The sequence below is a fragment of the Ochlerotatus camptorhynchus genome, unplaced genomic scaffold (genome assembly GCF_037179485.1).
Source record: "Ochlerotatus camptorhynchus isolate MF236.1 unplaced genomic scaffold, CSIRO-AGI_Acam_v1.1 ptg000251l, whole genome shotgun sequence".
Classification (NCBI taxonomy): Eukaryota; Metazoa; Arthropoda; class Insecta; order Diptera; family Culicidae; genus Ochlerotatus; species Ochlerotatus camptorhynchus.
In genome coordinates, this window is record NW_027040741.1 from 4,486,257 (window position 1) to 4,504,989 (window position 18,733).

General features: G+C 37.3%; 1 protein-coding gene across 1 annotated transcript in view; it reads right to left on the reverse strand.

Annotated features, from left to right (window-relative positions):
• Nucleotides 1-18,733, reverse strand: part of klg (klingon) — a 468,581-nt gene that overhangs the window by 444,669 nt on the left and 5,179 nt on the right. The gene's annotated exons all lie outside the window — the stretch shown is intronic.

Here is an 18,733-nt window from a genome sequence, read left to right on the forward strand (position 1 = left end):
GCTTACAGATCTCAGAATTCCGCAACCCTGACAAAATGCATCAAACTCGCCGCTGCTAGAAGAATACGAACCGGTGATAAGTGGCGTCACGATATAGTGCGTGTTGTTCATCGTAAAGTGAAGATCTGTCGAATATCAAGGCTACACTTTTGCCTAGGGCAAACAGCCGGGTAATTTGCTTGCCGCTCGACAGATGACCATGTGCATCAAACAAAAACCGTGCTTTTCAGGGCAACAAAAATAATTCCCCTTAAACCAACCACATCACCAAAACGGTCCTTTTGACGGCCACAAACCATCGAAACGGCCCAAAGAGTTAGTTTGGAATATTGTCTAATACAAGAATAATTACACTTGAACTGAAAAAGCATATTATCAGTAATAAACGGAAATTGGACACTGATCAATTATCACACTTCGAAAGAAATCAAAGGATATCATAATAATATCGGGAATTTTAAATAATGTTCGATCAAAATAGTTAACATGTGTGAACAACCCCATTGGGCTGTCCTTGAAGTTTTTTTTTATTAATTTTTTGCTGCACACATTTGAAGTCGCAGAAAATTTTCTTAAAAATATTGAAGGCTAATTTTATTAATGCATATTTTAGAAATGGTTTTGATGTTCAATGGATTTTCCTATGCATGTTGCTATTGGTGAGTAGTTTTAAAAATTAGTTCAACCTAATAATAAGGCAGGAAAGCTGGCAAGATCTTCCGCAAAAGTTCTCAGAGACTGTTCGACACTGGGGTGGACCAACTGTTCGGACACTGTTTATTTGTTTGCCTTTCGATCGATTGACGGACAGAGTGTTCCTGCGCGCGTGGATGATTTATAACTACTCAATACTGATCGGTGATCTTCTCCTACCTACTGCTTGCGATCGTGTAGTGGATGAGAGAAAATGAGAGTGAGTGCCTATTGTTTGTGTGTAGTGTGATATTAGGGTGTGATAACAGAGATAGTGTGCTTATGTGCTATGGGAAACGAGCTGATTGTTGTATAGCTGTAAAACAAATTAGGATAGGGTGACCAACATCTTATTTTGTGCCAACAGAGACTTTGAGAAGAAGTCATAAGAAACTCTAGGGAGAAGTTGAAATAATTTTCCGGTCGAAGTACACCTTCTACCGCAATATTATTTCAACTTCTCCCAAGAGTTTCTTATGACTTCTTCTCGGAACTTCATGGAAAATTTAAGAACTAGGAGATATATCCGAGCAGTTAGAAGAAACTTAGCAATTTTTCAATATTTTTTTTTTCAGTAAACGCAAAAGTTTATAGCCCTACTCTTTGGTTCTTTGAGAGTTAGGCCCGTTTTGCTAGGTTGGTCAAGGCAGATGTGAGTGATGACACTGAACATTGTTATGTACAATTCACTTTAAGGGGTGCGTTATATTTCACCACATGTAGTTCCAAAAAGCTTGTGGCGCTTGCGAAGATTACTTAGAGATACATATACATATGACGGAACATTGATACTATTTGAATAAAACACTAGTAAATGCTTCCAGAAGTTAGTAAGATAAAATATTGAAAAATGTGTTAATTATTAATCAAAGATTTAATGTTGCGTGTTTCGTATGTTTCGTTCGATCAAAGTACAGCCTTGTGTTTCGTCAAAACACGGTCGTACAAGAGCCTTGCACGCTTTTTGGCAACGGAATTCTGCTTCATGTCCCAGTTCGGATGTTCACTGGCTTTGTACGACTTGTATCGTTCCCTGGCAAGGATGTTCCGCACCGTTTGAAAGTTGGCGTTGTACCTTCTGGCCACATCTTGGATTGAAAGACCGGGGTTGGCTTTAACACACCTCAACACCTTGCTGCCCAACTGACGATCCATGATTTCAGTATTTTCGTAGGTCCGCTGATCATTTCCACTCATAGGCTTTCCTTGTAGGCAATTTTTCCAGGTGTTTGTGCACAATATTTATTCTTCTTTCGAGTTCTATTTGACGTTATTTCTGAACACGATCGACTACTTTGATCAAACTTGCACGAGTTGTTCTCTATAGAAGTGCAAAAAACCACTGTAAAAGAATTTCGATTCCCAGCACTAGATGTGTGCCAGCAGCACGCGAGAAGTGCACCAATTTACTTTTTGGCCGCCTTTAATACGTCAGACTTTTTTTTTTCTCTCCTGTGAATTGATTATCATTGATGTTGTAGTGGTGTGAGTGTACATCAAGCACTACCGCAACGACAGTAAACATAGCTTTTAGCGTTCGTGCTCCAATTCTCGACTACTTAAATATCAATAGAGGCCTTTTGTGCAATGATGCAGCACTTTCTCAAACCACTTAGAGCCACAGCATCTGAAGAATGCCGTCAAACCATTAAGCAATAACGCCGCGCCGCTGCAAAACCACGCAGTGTAACAACCACGGTATGCATCCACCGTTCCTACATGGGGATTTATTCCCCTCTCACATTCTCCCCGCACCAGCATTTTGCATCATCACGATTCTAAAGCTATTTTTGATGGGTGGATTATGGGCCACACCGTGTTGTGTCGCTTAGAGTGCCTCTCTTTCCGGTATGCATTGTTCGTGGCCAACTACCCGCTGTGACCGTCGATTATGGAAGCATCGCCGCAGCAGGATCAATGAAATCTACGGGTAGGTACCTCCACCTCAAAGTTCATGTAACCATTACTGTGTGGCCAGCAACTGTTGACAACCGGGATTATGACCATCCCCCATAGCAGGTATTGAATCGCTGCTGTGGTGCTCACGACCAGTGCACACGTTGGGAATGTTCTCTAATTTTTGCCGCGAAGCTAATCTCTTTTAAATTTGCTTTCCTCCTCACTAGCGATTCAACCGTACGAGTCAACAATCGTTTGCTACTCACCGGCACATAGTGTGGATTTGAGGACTGGACTAGGCTTAGTGCGACTAACAATCAGAGTTAATGGAAATCGAAGATTATCGTCGGACACGTGGGTTTACATAACTGACCGCTTTTGTAACAGGAGTTGACTCCATTTGATTAAAACTGTTCAGCGTTGTGATGGACGGCTATGTGCACGGCAAGAAACATTGTGATTAGTGAAAAAAATACCAGAATTTAAGATTTTCTGGGGTTAATGCCATTGTTGGTGTCTTTAGTGAAAACCTGAATAAAGAAATAGAGAAGAGGATTAGTAATATCAATTTGATTCCACTACCTAAATTGTCAGATACGCGTATTTCGTCTACAATATACAAATCTCTTCAGTGTCTTGTACTCGCCTGGAGTATTTGTACAATATACTGAAGAAGTCTGCGCTTTGTACCTACACGAAATACACGTATCTGTGAAGGATACACAGTTAAAGTAGTGGAATTTAATGGAAATTACTAATCCCTCTTTCTTTCGTTGTAGAGCACTGTTATTTTTTTCTTAGTATGGTGTCGACCACCTAAAAAAAAAAGTAGGTACTCGTAAACCAAAAATCTATTACAATGAATGTTAGTTCCGTTTCCTATCATCCTCTGTTCATGAACATCGCAGCGAATGTTAGAAGTTGACCTTACAGGCGATGTAATGGTTTTTTGTCTTTTTCATTTCGTGTTCTATCTACACTTTCGACTATACCAGTAAGCTTGTAGAACGACGCACATTGTAGAACATTGTCGAACGACGCACACACTTGCCTCGAATCTATCCAGCAGAAAAAGCATACTAAGACGAGTATGCGAGAAAATGAGCGCTTGATGTTTGCTTTTAGGCTATCCATATTCAGGAGCATGGAGAGAGCAATGGAGAAAGCACAGGTCTGATAATCGAAGCGTTCTTGGTTCGAGTCCAGGTGGCAATCGGATTACTATTTTTGTCGACATAACTAATTTACCTCACTAATACACTCTACATTTTTCGGTCTCCAATTTTCTTGCATTGGACCGCAGCTAGGTATATCGCATCCTCGGTCGGTTCATGCGGTCTCAAATAACATCCTCTGATGATGAATCCCACATAATTGTAAGCGAATCTTACATCCCCCGGTTGGGTGTACGAGATTTTTAATGATGCTACATTAAAGCATCAATACAAAGTTCTTAATTTGCTTAAATACATTTTTTTTCAATCAGATGACATTCTAAACCCGAGCAAACATGGAGATCAAATTGAAATAGAAATTTGTTTGTGATGGAACTTTGCTGAAATTGTTGATTTCGTTTTGTATGAACTAAAAGTTGACACAAAATGAGAGCATAAGTTGAATGAAACGGAAAACTAATCCTGATTTCAATGAAATCATTTTGATTACTGAAACTTAATTCAGTTTCGGCCATAAATGTTGATTATTCAGTTTTTCTTACAGCAACCTTAGACTTTCATTCGATTAAACTGAACATTAATCCTCTATTCTCCAATTGATGGATTAGATCCTTGACATAATTTAAAGAACATGAAAAAAAAAAATAGAAATTACTGTCATCATAGATTCTCAAAAAGGAGCAATTTTGTATAAAACATGTTTGTACGATTTTCAATAAAACTTGGCCAGCTGAAACTAAAACTCAATACCGTAAAATGGGGTAACTTTGATAGGTTTTTAAGTAAATTATAAATATTTTTTACAACAATAAATGTTTGAGAAAAGTTATTGTTTGAGTGCCTTTTCAATGGGGCAAAAAACAAGAAAACTATAATTTTTGGATATTTGGAAAATATGTAAAACATACTACAACAAAATCTTTACGATATCAAAGGTAATACCCTAAGCTACATAATAAAACCAACATTTTCATTTCGGAAACAGTGCAGAGTGTAAATATAATCATTTTATTCTACTATCAAAGTAACCCGCTTGAAAAAAATACCCCGTTTTATGGTACCAAATTCTGGTAAGCATTTCAAAATAAACTTTACCAAAAAAAGTAGCCTACTATCGAAGATATAATATCAAGAAGACTGACAACTATGCCAGTATCCAAGCGACAGATATAGCAGCACTGTATTTGGGTGAAGGTGGAAATACGAGCAGATACACAAACCTTAATTCTGAGGTTGTAATCTTTGCTATCAAATTCGTTCGAAGCATTTACCTTTGAGCGGCAGATGACGCGATTGTCCCAAGTAACATTTTAAGGTTTATGAAATACTACAAAGCAACATTCATACAACCCTGGTCAAGGCTATTTTGTCATTAAAGCATCCACCAAAACCTCATTAAGACTACAATATGTCTAGTCGGCCCACCCTGGAGAAGGTTCTGAAGGGTGGAATCTCGAAGCTCTTCAAGATTGATTTACTGCAAAAGGCTGTAAGACGAACGCATTGAGAACCATTTGAAAACTACAACAAAAGCTATTTAGCAACAATAAAAACCCTTTCCGAGCCATTTCCCTTAGCCGCTTTCTTAATCCACTAGGAAAACATCAATCAAGATAGAAAAGGATTTATGAACCCGATCTTATCAAAATAATTAAAATAGAAACTGATGGCATAAAAATCGTGTTGAATTTCCAAATGTATTACAATAGTTCTCATTAAGTGGCCTCGTTTTAAGTGCCTTATTAAATGTTATGTGAAATATACGTGAAAACATCGAAAAACATTGAAACGTCTATTTGACTATTTGAAAAATATTGAAACGTCTATTTGACTAGTTATTTTACATTGAAAAAAAAATATTTTTTAGATCGAGCTAGACTGAGATTTATTTATGATTTTCGCATTTAAATGTTTGCTCATTGCTAAATTTACCAAAACATAGTTATATCCAAAGAAATATAGATAGACAATCGAAGATTGTAAAAAACAAGCAAACTAATTGTAACATGGCGGATGCATAAAAGTTGATTTTCATGGGTCATTTGCGAAAAAGATGTTTTGCTTTTAAGAAATCATTAACAAATTTATAAGGCTTTAAAATGGCTTTTATGAAGAAACTTGCAGGCTGAATTGTATTTATCTAAAGCCATTTTGATTGATCCTAACCCGTTCAGATTTATGGCAGCATTTATGGACGCAAAGTAGCCTGCAAAAGTTAAACGTCAAAGTTTGTTATTCTTTCGATTATTGCGCTGTGGGATCCAGGATTCTTCCAGGTGGTTTTCTCCCGGCGGATTGGGAGCAGTTGATCAGATAGTTTGGGATACTGTTTTACAACATTTTGCATTTTGAACAACTGGAAGCGCAATCGATTCCGAAAAAGATCCCCTTCTTCCGGATGGTTACAGAAGTGCACCATCCAACGATGCAGGGATGTACGCTTGAATGAAATTTTCGAAGAGTTGATTCTTTCGTCGAATAAAATCACTACTATGGATCGGAAACCAGCTAATCTCTGCTAATTAACAGTTTCAGTGGTTTGATGTCAGTTGTCATCTATTCGCAAGATCTGGAGAAGGCTGGTATGTTTTTAAACTTTTGACAATGTTTTATGAATTCAAGGGCCACGCTCACTTTACTCTTCTCCACCAGATGGTCAGTCGTTGATGGTGTGCTGGTTCTTCTAAAGAAGTAAATTTTGCTGAAATCGACTTGAATGTTTAATCCTAGACGACTCCTTTGAGATTTCCTTGTCATAAATTTGGCTTTTAGTAACTATGAGGAACCATCTCTTAAGCTCATTTTATAAATAGAGTAAATGGGGAGTTTATGATGCACTTTAAAAAGCCTAAAAAGCAACAGTAAATGCTTTTTGCTCTGATGAAAAAGCTAATGGTTTTCTGGTTGCCTTTGTAATGATAGAACACGTTTATAAAGTATTTTATCAAGACATTAATAAACAATTGCTAATGACGTTTATGCTTGAATTACATAACAGTTTTAAGGAGAGATTTATTTTTAAAACAAGACAGTTTTTGACTTTCTTGCCACAATATAAAAGGGTTTTAAAACAACAAAAAGCTGAATTACTAAGCAGGAATGTTTTACACTTTAAAATGCTGTATTGAAACTCAATGTATTGTTCATTGCCGTTATAAAACCATCATAAATCAGAGTGGATGCCAAATGGTTACTGAATTGTTACTTGGGGTGTATGACTCATAGTGGTCTCATAGTATTAGAAAATGGAAGAGTGGCCAGTCTTCTTGATATTTTGTTTTTGCTACTTTCTAATCAAGCTGCGTGGTGGTGCAATTTTCAACGTAACTGTCAATCAGAGATACCAGATTTACAGACTTACCTGTGAATTTACCAATTTTTTTTTCATAGAAATTTTTTTCGTTAAAGACATTTACAGGCTTTTGTAATCATGGGAAAATTTGAAAAATTTATTTGGTTACAATGTTTTACATCTTTAATCAAATTACACGAGCGAACTTTTTCAAAGGATCAGGTAAGCTATAAGTTATGTTTGTTTCAATTTTGAGTCTCAGTATTATATTTGTGTAGGTGCTGCTGGTCCAAATCGTTCCGATGCTTCATCCAGAACCGCTGGTCAGAACCAATCTGTCGATGATCCGTACCGATCCACCGCTCCTTCCTCAATTTTAGCCGTTACACACTTTTTCTTTTTCTTTAATAAATTTCAATGGATTTGATGGAAAATCAATATAAATACTTGCAGTAATCATTAAATATGTCGAGTTTCATGTGATTTGAGGTATCGCACGATGCATTTCGACGGATGTCAGAATCTGTCCACTTCCCGGGGCTACCCGGTATATCTGAAAGAGGCCATTGTGATCATTGGGTTTGAATATGTCCACCATTGATATTATAGTAAAATTCTAATGTGATTTGAGGTGTCGCATGATGAGTTTTGATATATCAATCTTTTGCGTCTTTTGTGAATTCCCCAGTGGAATCTGGAATTGACATTTTTGTTCATACAATCGGAACCATAATTCCGATTGAAATAAAAAAAAATAAAAAGGGATCTATGGGGATCTGGAACTTGTTCCACTCAAATTGCTGTAGCCATCTCTGAGAAAATTGAGTGAGTTACACTCATACGAACTTACATACATACATACAGACAGTAGTAATGTGGTCACACAAGAACTCTTCGGCTGAATCAATCACCGGGGGTTATCCGAGTAGATCGCGACGCTGCACAGTGAGGATTTTGGCAGCAAAAAGGCTTGAAATTGTCTGTCGCTGTGTTTACAAATTGTAACATATGACTTCCTTTGGGAAAAATGTCAAACATTTTATTCTGCATATTTTTAATCGGCACACGCGGTGATACGTGCATGTGTGGAGCCTATTTTGCCCCAAAATCCCATATTTTTCTGTAGCTCTTTTCCATTATGATACTTCACTAATTCAAATAGTCAGTACTATTTAACAGAAGCAGCCAATTTGTCTTCTAGTAGTCAGTTTGTGCCTTTTAAAAACTATTGATAACAGTTATAGGAGAGCATGGGGTCAAATAAGCCAGATTTTGTAATAAAATATAAATGTTTTCCGAATTTAAACTCAAAATAAAAAAAAAGAGATGCTCAGAAAGTGGATTACAATAGTCTAAAAGACAAAACTGATTCAAATGCATGTTTTGAGCGTATTTTGCCCCGGTATCTCATATAAAAACAATTAACCAGTGCGCTGGTAGCCAAATGGCTCACAAATTGAAGAGACGATCAGCGAAGTGGAAGCGCCAGTTAGCTGAGGTAAAGTAAGGTGCGTAATGCACAGCCCCCTCCGAGGTAATACGACAAGTGGTTCCGGGGGAAAGAGGGTAAGGCGTCCAAGGAGGTTTTAGTGCGGTAAGAATTCTACACACCGTTTCCCCGCGATCGTGCGCCCGATTGTCAAGCGGTGGCATGATGGACTTTTGAAGGTTTCCTCCTTGCAAAAAAAACATGCATATATAGATACATAAATCGACCATGACAAACTTTTTAAAAGTGTTCGGGGAGCATCTGACAACTACCAGGAAGCCTGGAAGTGGCTGAAATCGTAATCCGGGCGTGACAGCGACGACGAAGAAGGTGGCGGTGAAATATAAGCGGAATCCTAACCTCTCCATCCGGGACGTCGCTGGCAAGCTCAATGTATACTACGGGCCAAGAAACGAGCCGGGTTGCCGACGCTTAAGAAGGTGAAGGTGGCGAACCGAGATTACAAACAAAAGACGTCGGCAAAGCAGCGGTCCCGAAAACAGTATACGAATCTACACACAAAGTTCGACTGTGTTGTCATGGACGACGAAACTTATGTGAAAGTGGATTTCAAGCAGCTTCCGGGACAGGAGTTTTATACCACATCAGGAAAAGCGAAGGTGGCTGAAATTTTCAAAACTATCAAACTATCAAAGTTCCCGAAAAAATATCTCGTTTGGCAGCCACATGCACGTGTGGTCTAAAACGCGGCATTTTCATTACTACGGGAACCATAAATCAAGAGATTATTATTTTCAAAAGTTTTGTTCCTCAGGGCAGAGAATCACTATTTAATTTGTTTTTTGCAAATCCCGCCAGATTACTTTCATGACAGGATCGCGTGTTCTTTGATATTGTCTCCTACGGACATTTTTAAGACGGATCAAGAGCTGAAGATCGTCGTCTATTATAATTGAATCAAATTTGACCTCGCATTTTGGTACTGAGGCAGCTCTTGCTTCAACTATAGAAGTTGTCAGAGATTCAAGAGAATAATTAATTTCATCTTTGGTTTGGAAATGTTTGGATCGAAGCTATATTCCATAAATGTTCGATATTGCTCTCAATCAGCTCTATGGTAATTGAAAGTAGAGCTATTGGGATTAGAAATTATTTCTTGCGATATTTCAAAAGTTACTGGAAGGGGATCAAAACCGAAGTCAGCATGGGTAACCAATTAGCTACAAAGTTGAAATTGAAGTTTCAAAAACCTTGGTATAAAATGAAGAAATAATTTATGTTTGATTCGTCTATGAAAAATGATGGCAACTCCACTACAGGCTCCACCAAGACGATTATTTCTATAAATGAAATATATTGCGTCCCTTTTAACCTTATGGTCAAGTTTAAGGAACGTTTTCGTTATTACGGCAATATGCACGTTATGAACTCTCGAAAAGTTAAATAGATCGTCTTCATTATCTCTAAGAGATCGAGCATTTCAATTTAAAATATTTAATGATTTAAAATCCATTACTGATTTTCAAATTCATGACGATATTGTTCGCAAATTTTACTTCAGTTTGAATAGCATCAAACGAATTGCTTCGGCAGAATATTTTTTTACCAAATCGTCCATTGCTAATAATCAGTAAACCGTTCAATTTATAAGCAGAAATTAGTACATAAAGCTCCACCAATTTGATGTTGATTGCTCATTTGAAAATTGTTCAGTGATGGATGATATTTTAGATTGCATTTTAAATAGTGTACTATTGATAAACCGTTTGACTTTAAATTTGATTCAAATGATATAAATGGCTAAGTTATTGTGCTTTATTTTGGTTGAGAGGCTTACTTAAAAATATTCCATGGAAGAAAACATATGTTCACACGTCAACATCCAAAGAGAATAGCATGTTAACAAACCTATTATTCAAAATGCTAACCAGACATGCATCCCTGCAAAATGGTAGCACCGAAACCAACCAATGTAGGAATGAAATCGATGTGAAAATGTTATCGTGCTATAACATTATTTTGCTGGGAGTCTAATTTGTGACAAAATGCGCAATATAAGTGTTGAAACCTTCCATGATTCCGTGACGCTGCTATGAAATGGTACCCTTGGCCTTCGATATAGTCTTAATCCTACGTGAAAAGCCATAACTCAGAATAAACTAAACCTAATGCGATGATAAAATCACGTGGTACGTTACCGGTCGTAAGTCCTTGTTCTGAAAAACATCTTCCAAAATTTGAAATTTATCTGAACACCTTCGTTCGACTACCCTGCCAGTACCGACAATTAAACTTTTGACACAAATGCTGGTACTGGCGTGCAAGTTGACAACACATACTGTTTTTCTTCCATGATCCGTGGCAATAGCAGTAAAAGCTGGTGTAACATTGCACTTCACTCCTATCTTTTCATGCTAGAAGACAGCATCACCAACCATGCTGTACCGTAGGAAATAGAACAACAGCGCTTTTGAAAAATCTTTCAATTTTTCTAATGGAATACCCCGTCATTCGTCATCAAGACTTGGGCAGCTGTTGTGCGATGGAGAAAAGTGCACCGTTTGTTGGAAGAAGAACTGCATGCTACACTTTTCACTCGCATAGATTTCACTTCCTCTTGTTCACATATTGGTATGTAGGTAGTTGCCAGTTTTTTCGATGTAAAATGGGTCGATTTGAAACATAGCAAGCAAAATGAAAGAATCAGGACATGTCTTTGAAAATGATGAAAATACGTGACATGCAGTGGGGTGGTGAAAACACAAGAAGAATATTGGGAGGGATTTGATCCCAGCGGAAATTTGACACCATCTTATTTGTGGGAAGGGTTCCGTGGACAAAACTGGATGATGGAAAATTCTCTTGAAACCTAAGGTCCAGTTATGCTTGTTCACAGGTTTTGAATTTGTTGCAAATAATTAATCTTCTCTCTCATGGTTCAAATACCTAATTAATTTCTGATGAAAACCTAGAGTCTTCCACTCAGCTTGAGACACGTTACTGTTCTGTACAAGGTCAATAGAAAAGGGAGGCAATTTATCAATCAAAAGGCAGTCAAGTCAAGACACTGACGGCACAAAACACACGTATCGATCAAGGATAAGACATTTAGGAAGTGGAATTAAATTGAAATTACATGCTGAAGGTGGCTGGGTTCGATTCCTGGTCAGGTCTAGGAATTTTTCGGGTTGGATAATTTCTCGACTTCCCTGGGCATAGGGTATTTGCCACACAATTATACTAATGCTAAAATGGTATAGGCATCGAAAGCTCTCAATTAGTAACTGTGGAAGTGCATCTAGTAGAACTAGAACACTAAGTTGAGAGCACGCAATAAGCTAATATGCAATAAGCAATAAGCTTGAAATGCGAAGAAGAAAAGAAAAAGGCGTAGAATGGGAGAGCGGGAGGGTACACACTTAGAAAAGATAACCGACTTCCGTAATTTTTACCGAACTTCCAACAGCTGAACTGTTCGGTAAAAATCAGACATTTTAATTCATTAGTTTTAAAGCTTCAAAGCAAGGAAAACTTGTGAAAAGGCTTTTGAAATGAGGGTCAACGTTTTGCCGAAAGTTCAGCTGTTGTTTACGATCCACACTGGGACCATATTCAAAGCGTGGGGTGAAGAATAACTTACAACGATCGTTTTTGAAGTATTATGCTTCACATCATAGAACATCTTTTGGATAGGTTTTTGATTGATTTTCTTTAGAAAATCCCTCTGCTTTGAAAAGAGTCTTATGGGGTTGAAACAGTTCTCCACCCTATTCAATTTCAGTGTGAAATTTGTGCTAACAACTCAAAAGGTCTTCATTTATCCGCTAAATATAATGTAATGCTGAACCACACTGTCGATACCATAAGAAGTCGATATCATCAGAAATTCAAGAAAGTTAGTGGAGGATGGTTGACTACAGTAGGACGAAAACGAAATCAGCAAGAAAACGATGGATTGGAATCCGGTATGACATCAGAACTGACTCAGACCTATTTTTTGGTAAAATTAAGTTTATTTTTGAGGAATTACCAAACACAATTTTATCGGGTTTTATTGCTCCATTTGACGCCACTGTAAACAAAGACTCTACTATACACAGTTCGAAAAACTAGTGTAAATTTCTGTTCAATATGATGCACATAAATGGAGCGTCACATATCATATAAGTTTACATTATATATCATGTGAAGTTCTGAGACATTTCATGCAATGTAGCAAATATTGTATACAAAAGCCCATTGTTGTAAACAACATTGTTTACAAGTTGCTCGGTTGCGTGAAATGAAATGCAAGTTTTCGTGAATGAATGTTTACATCACTATTGAAATTCAGAATTTTTATCTGTGTAAGCACCAACATCAGGATTCTTGAGTTAAGTTCAAAATAAGGTTTTTGATCTAATTTCCGTCCTACTAAGCACAAATTGCGCTTAACCTCTTTTTTTAACGGGTCTGAACAAAAAATGGAATATTTCTTCTAAATGTATTCACCTCTCCATGCGTACCGCTGGAGTTGATAAAGAGTCACAAATTGATGAGATATTGTTCAAAATCTATGTGTGGCTGTAAAAATAACAAAATTCAACGGGTTTTGAGATGGTTTAGTGGTAAGCGTGATTACCTTTCACCCTAGCAGGCTTGGGTTCAATCCCTGTCGGCGCTGCCGGGATGTTCTGAGGCATAAAATCTCTGATCACGCCGTTGGTCCCCGGTTCATAGTTGATGGGTCGACGGAAACAAAAATCGAGGAAAAAATCGGTTTTTGGTCAAATATACGTGAACATTCTCACCATTGTACGAGGAGATATCCCCAGCAAGTTAAGTTCGATTTCACTGATAAATTTTCTCGGAAACTGGTAGGGGTTCTGCAGCTGTGGCCGAAAAAGCTCAGGTTTTCATCATTAAGAAGACGAAAGCCGTACAAAATCGCGTTCTACCGTTCATAAAGGTACTCAATGGACCTGTTAAGTTTTGACCCGACTTGGAAAGCTTATACATTTTTTTTTTTTTTTTTTTTTTTTTTTTTTTTTAACTCTTTATTTGTTCCAAATTCAAAATAAATTACATTTCATTTTAACCTAGGTGCTCCAGTTACTGCAGTAACGTACCAGCCTTAATTGTTATGATATATATCTAAGTGTTTTTACATTGTTCATGTCTTGGCAATTCAGTATTTTAAACAGGTTTTTTAACCTGCATGTCAGTATAACAATTGATATCTTAAAACTAAAAACTAAAACTAAATCTTATCTAAGTATAAAGGGAATTAATCGTTGCAATTGAGGATTGCAACGATTTTTGCCTGAAATTATTAATTATTTTGTTGGACATTTGTGCTAAAGTCTCAACATTCGAAATTCTATGTACTTCGGTTGTACTGTACCAGGGAGGCAACTTCAAAATCATTTTCAGAATTTTGTTCTGAATCCTTTGAAGTGCTTTTTTCCTGGTAGTGCAGCAACTAGACCATATTGGTACAGCGTAAAGCATGGCCGGTCTAAAAACTTGTTTAAATATTAGAAGTTTATTCGTCAGGCAAAGTTTGGATTTCCTGTTTATAAGAGGATACAAACATTTAATATATTTGTTACATTTGGCTTGAATGCCCTCAATGTGATCTTTAAAAGTTAATTTTTGGTCAAGTATTAATCCAAGATATTTCACTTGGTTTGACCAGAAAATTGGAACTCCGTTCATAGTGACTATGTGACTACTACTAGGTTTCAAAAAGGAAGCCCTGGGCTTATGTGGAAATATTATAAGTTGAGTTTTGGAAGCGTTGGGAGAAATCTTCCATTTTTGTAAATAAGAAGAGAAAATATCTAAACTTTTCTGCAGTCTGCTGCAAATAACACGAAGACTTTTTCCTTTAGCGGAAATGCCTGTGTCATCAGCGAACAAAGATTTGTGGCAACCCTGAGGCAAATCAGGGAGGTCCGAAGTGAAAATGTTATACAATATAGGCCCAAGAATGCTACCCTGAGGAACTCCTGCCCTAACAGGTAGTCGATTAGATTTGGAATTTTGATAATTTACTTGAAGAGTTCTGTCAGTTAAATAATTTTGAACTAATTTCATAATATAAAGTGGAAAATTAAACTTTTTCAATTTAGCAATCAAACCTTCATGCCAAACACTGTCGAATGCTTTTTCTATGTCTAGAAGAGCAACTCCAGTTGAGTGGCCTTCAGATTTGTTTGAACGAATTAAATTGGTAACTCTTAAGAGTTGATGAGTTGTTGAATGCCCATGGCGAAATCCAAACTGCTCATCTGCAAAAATTGAGTTCGTATTGATGTGAAGCATCATTCTATTCAAAATTATCTTTTCAAAAAGTTTACTTATTGAAGAAAGCAAACTTATTGGACGGTAGCTAGAAGCTTCAGCTGGATTTTTATCCGGCTTCAAAATTGGAACAACTTTTGCATTTTTCCATTTATCAGGAAAGTATGCCAAATGGAAACATCTGTTAAATAATTTTACCAAGAAAGACAAGGTACTCTCTGGGAGTTTTTTGATGAGGATATAGAAAATTCCATCATCACCTGGAGCTTTCATATTTTGAAAATTTTTAGTTATAGACTTTACTTCGTCCAAATCAGTCCCCCAGGAATCATCAAAAATATTTTCCCGAGAGAAAATATTCAGAAAATCCCGAGCAAAAAAGCTTATACATACTTTATTCAAATGGAGTGGCTTTCATTGGAAAAGGACATTAGCTCAGCCAATTCCCCCAGTTCTGGAAAATCGAGAATTATTGTTAAATTATCAAGCGGAAGTTGAAGCAAACTGGTCGCTGTGTTATGCTGAGGTTGGCAAGCAGTGAGTACAGTGTAATACACTGGAGTCGCTTTTACCGCGGGGGATACGTGCCGCGTAAAACGGTGTAAAAAACCCCGTGAATTCCGAAATCCGCGTAAATTGCAAAATTTCTTTAAAGTGTACTCATGTTGTCTCACGTATTTTCAGCATATAAGATATGTTAGTTTGCACCAAACATTATGTTTTCTGCCGTTTTTACAAAGAAGCTTCTTAAAAACCCGATCGAGATCGGAAAATATCTGTCTGAATATGCGCACGTGAACCAGCAGAGGATTAGCCAGACCTGAGTACAAGTTTTTTTTTGTCGGATTGTCGTGACTAAAAAACAAGTTAATAATGCAAAAATAAATGTCGTCTGATATAAATCCAGCTTTAACCACATTGACTTCAATTAAACATTCTGATATCATTTGCAGGGATCAAAATCCAATCTATCGTTGGATATATCACTATCCGATATCCGATATTTATATCTGTCGCCATTTTGAAATCCAAAATAGCAGCTTCCGGTTTCATAAAAAGTGAGATATACTGTCAAATACTCATCAATATGGGTATTTTTGGAATCGGGTAATGACCAGCGACCAGAAATTGATATCTGACGTAATTTTGAAATCCAAGATGGCGGCTTTCAGTTTCATAAGAAGTGTCAAATATCATACAATATAGGTATTTTCGGAACGGGGTCGATGTGTAGATGATGAAACTTGATGTCTGACGCTATTTTTTAATCCAATATGGCGACTTTTAGGTTTAGAAAGTGTCAAATACCCTACAATATGGGTATTTTCGGAACGGGGATAATGTGAAGGTGCCGAAAATTGATGCTCCGACGTCATTTTGGAATTCAGGATAGCGACTGTATCGTATAATGCATTAATTTTTTTCTAAAACAGATGGCCACCATCTTGCATTTCAAAATAGTATCGAACATCGACTTTCGGCCCCCATGCGTTGCCTCCTTTCCAAAAATGCCCATATTTAAGGTATTTCACAGGTTTTTATAAACCAATGGCCACCATTTGCATTCCAAAATGGCGTCGGACATCGATTTTTAGCCTCTACACGTCGTCCCCGTTTTGAAAATACCCATATTGCTGATTATTTGCACTTTTTCTGAACCCGATGGTCACCATTTTGGTTTCCAAAATGGTGTCGGACATCAATTTTCGGCATCCACCGGTCGTCCTCGTTCCGGAAATATCCATATTGTAGGGTATTTGACATTTCTCCTGCAACCGGAAGCCGCAATCTTGGATTTCAAAATGGCGTCAGATATCAAATTCCTTTCCCTGACATCATCCCGATTCCAAAAATACCTATATTGATCGGAATTTGACAGTATTCCCCGCTTGATGAAACCGGAGGCCGCCATTTTAGATTTAAAAATGGTGTCGGAAATCAATTTTTGGCCTACAGAGATCACCTCGATTCCAAAAATACTCATATTGATGGGTATTTAACAGTATTCCTCACTTTTTTATGAAAACCAGAAGCCGCCATTTTGGATTTCAAATTGGCATCGGATATCAATTTCCGACCTATAGACATTACCCCCATTCCAAAAATACACATATTGATGGGTTTGTGACAGTATTTCCCACTTTTTATGAAACCGGAAGCCACCATCTTGGATTTCGAAATGGCGTCGGCGGTCAATTTTCGGCCTGTGGACACAGGCCAGTGACAAGGCCTATACTATACAGCAGCGTTTGACAGTAGGCAGCATGTCCCGGGCTGAAATCGTTTATTTTGCTGTTCTGGGCCCGCTGTCACGGTAAAACATGATGCCTACGCGCCTGCCACTGGGCTGTGTAGACATCACCCCGATTCCAAAAATATCCATATTGATAAAAATAATCTGTGTTAAAATACCGCGTAAATTCCGAAATCCGCGTAAAAAATCCGCGTAAAAAGCGACCCAAAGGAATAATTTAGAGATATTTATTTTATGAGAGTGTAATAAAAAGCTTTATTTTGAATACTTAACATATTTCTTCCGTCAAACCAACCCCGAAATTGAGCTGATTTCGTACTTTCGGATTCTGACTGAACCATGTTTTATTCGATCTTCTTTTAGTTGCTGCTCGTTTCCGCTTTCAAAACAGCACATTTGCTTCAGTATTGTGCTGTTCCGATTTTGGCATCATCCTTTTTCTTGAAATTAATTCTGTAATCGTTATTTGAAATCTTTCACATCCGTCTTTTTTATATAAATCTTTCAGGCACACATTTGTGTATTAAAACCACGGAAACAGTACATGGGATCTATATAGGACTCAGAAAGGTTTTCAAAAAAGAGGCTTACACCAAATATATTACATTAACAATATGATCCACTCTTTCGCTTAGCTGGCGAACCCAATCTTTAGCGATGAAAGCACCTCTGTGGCCGAAAAGGGGTAAACCAAATGATTTTTTTTTAATATTTCAAATGAATGTATTTCAGCATATTATTTTATTTGATGACAACAGTGACATGTCAGACAAATGTTAAAGTTATATAGGGTAAACGCTCATATAGTTGCGGTACGTTAGAAGCGTTAGGTTCCTATATTGTGTATTGAGTCTCCATGCACAACTATTGGAACATAACGCTTCTAACGTACCGCAACTATAGAAGCGTTTCCCCTACACAATGTAATTAATGAAAATAATGTGGCTCTTACTTTTGTAATAAGTGCTATATACGCACCCCTCGACTGTAATTTAATTATTGTTGCTGACCTTCTTCAACGCTAAATAAAGCGTGAAGCGATATTTTGCGGGTCGCCATTGTAATATTTGGAAAAGGCATCATATTGTATCATATTGTTAATATGATATATTTGCTGACACACTCTGAAAAGCACTATATGTATTAACAAAAATGTGAAATGAAATGAAAAAGTACGGCCTAATGTAATCAGTTGCTGTATGATTTGAGTAAATTTATATTTAAAAATATTATCCACGATTAAATTGTATCAAACCGTAAAGTAAGGCCATGCAGCCATATTTTTCAGAGAGAAAATATTCAGATAAAACCCGAGCAACCTTATTCTCAATAGGACTAGTAAAACCCAGACTGAAATTATGGGACCTCTCGAATTGATTAGCAAGTTTTTGAGCTTTTTCCGAATATGTGATTAACATTTTACCACCTTCTTTAAGTACTGGAAAAGGCTGATGAGTTTTTTTATGTAAGCTGTTCGTTAAAGTGCTCTCCCGTTTTACCCAAGATCGGGATTAAAGCCGAAGATCATGTTCATAGGACGGCCTTGAGGAATGGGGCGGGGAATGTGAAGGTCACCTTGACAAGTACTGGTGGGAACGAGAGGTCACAATCAGAAAGATGTCATGAAAACCCGATCCGTGCGAAGCGGTGAGTTTTTCCAGGTTTTTATCTGAGGACTAACAAAT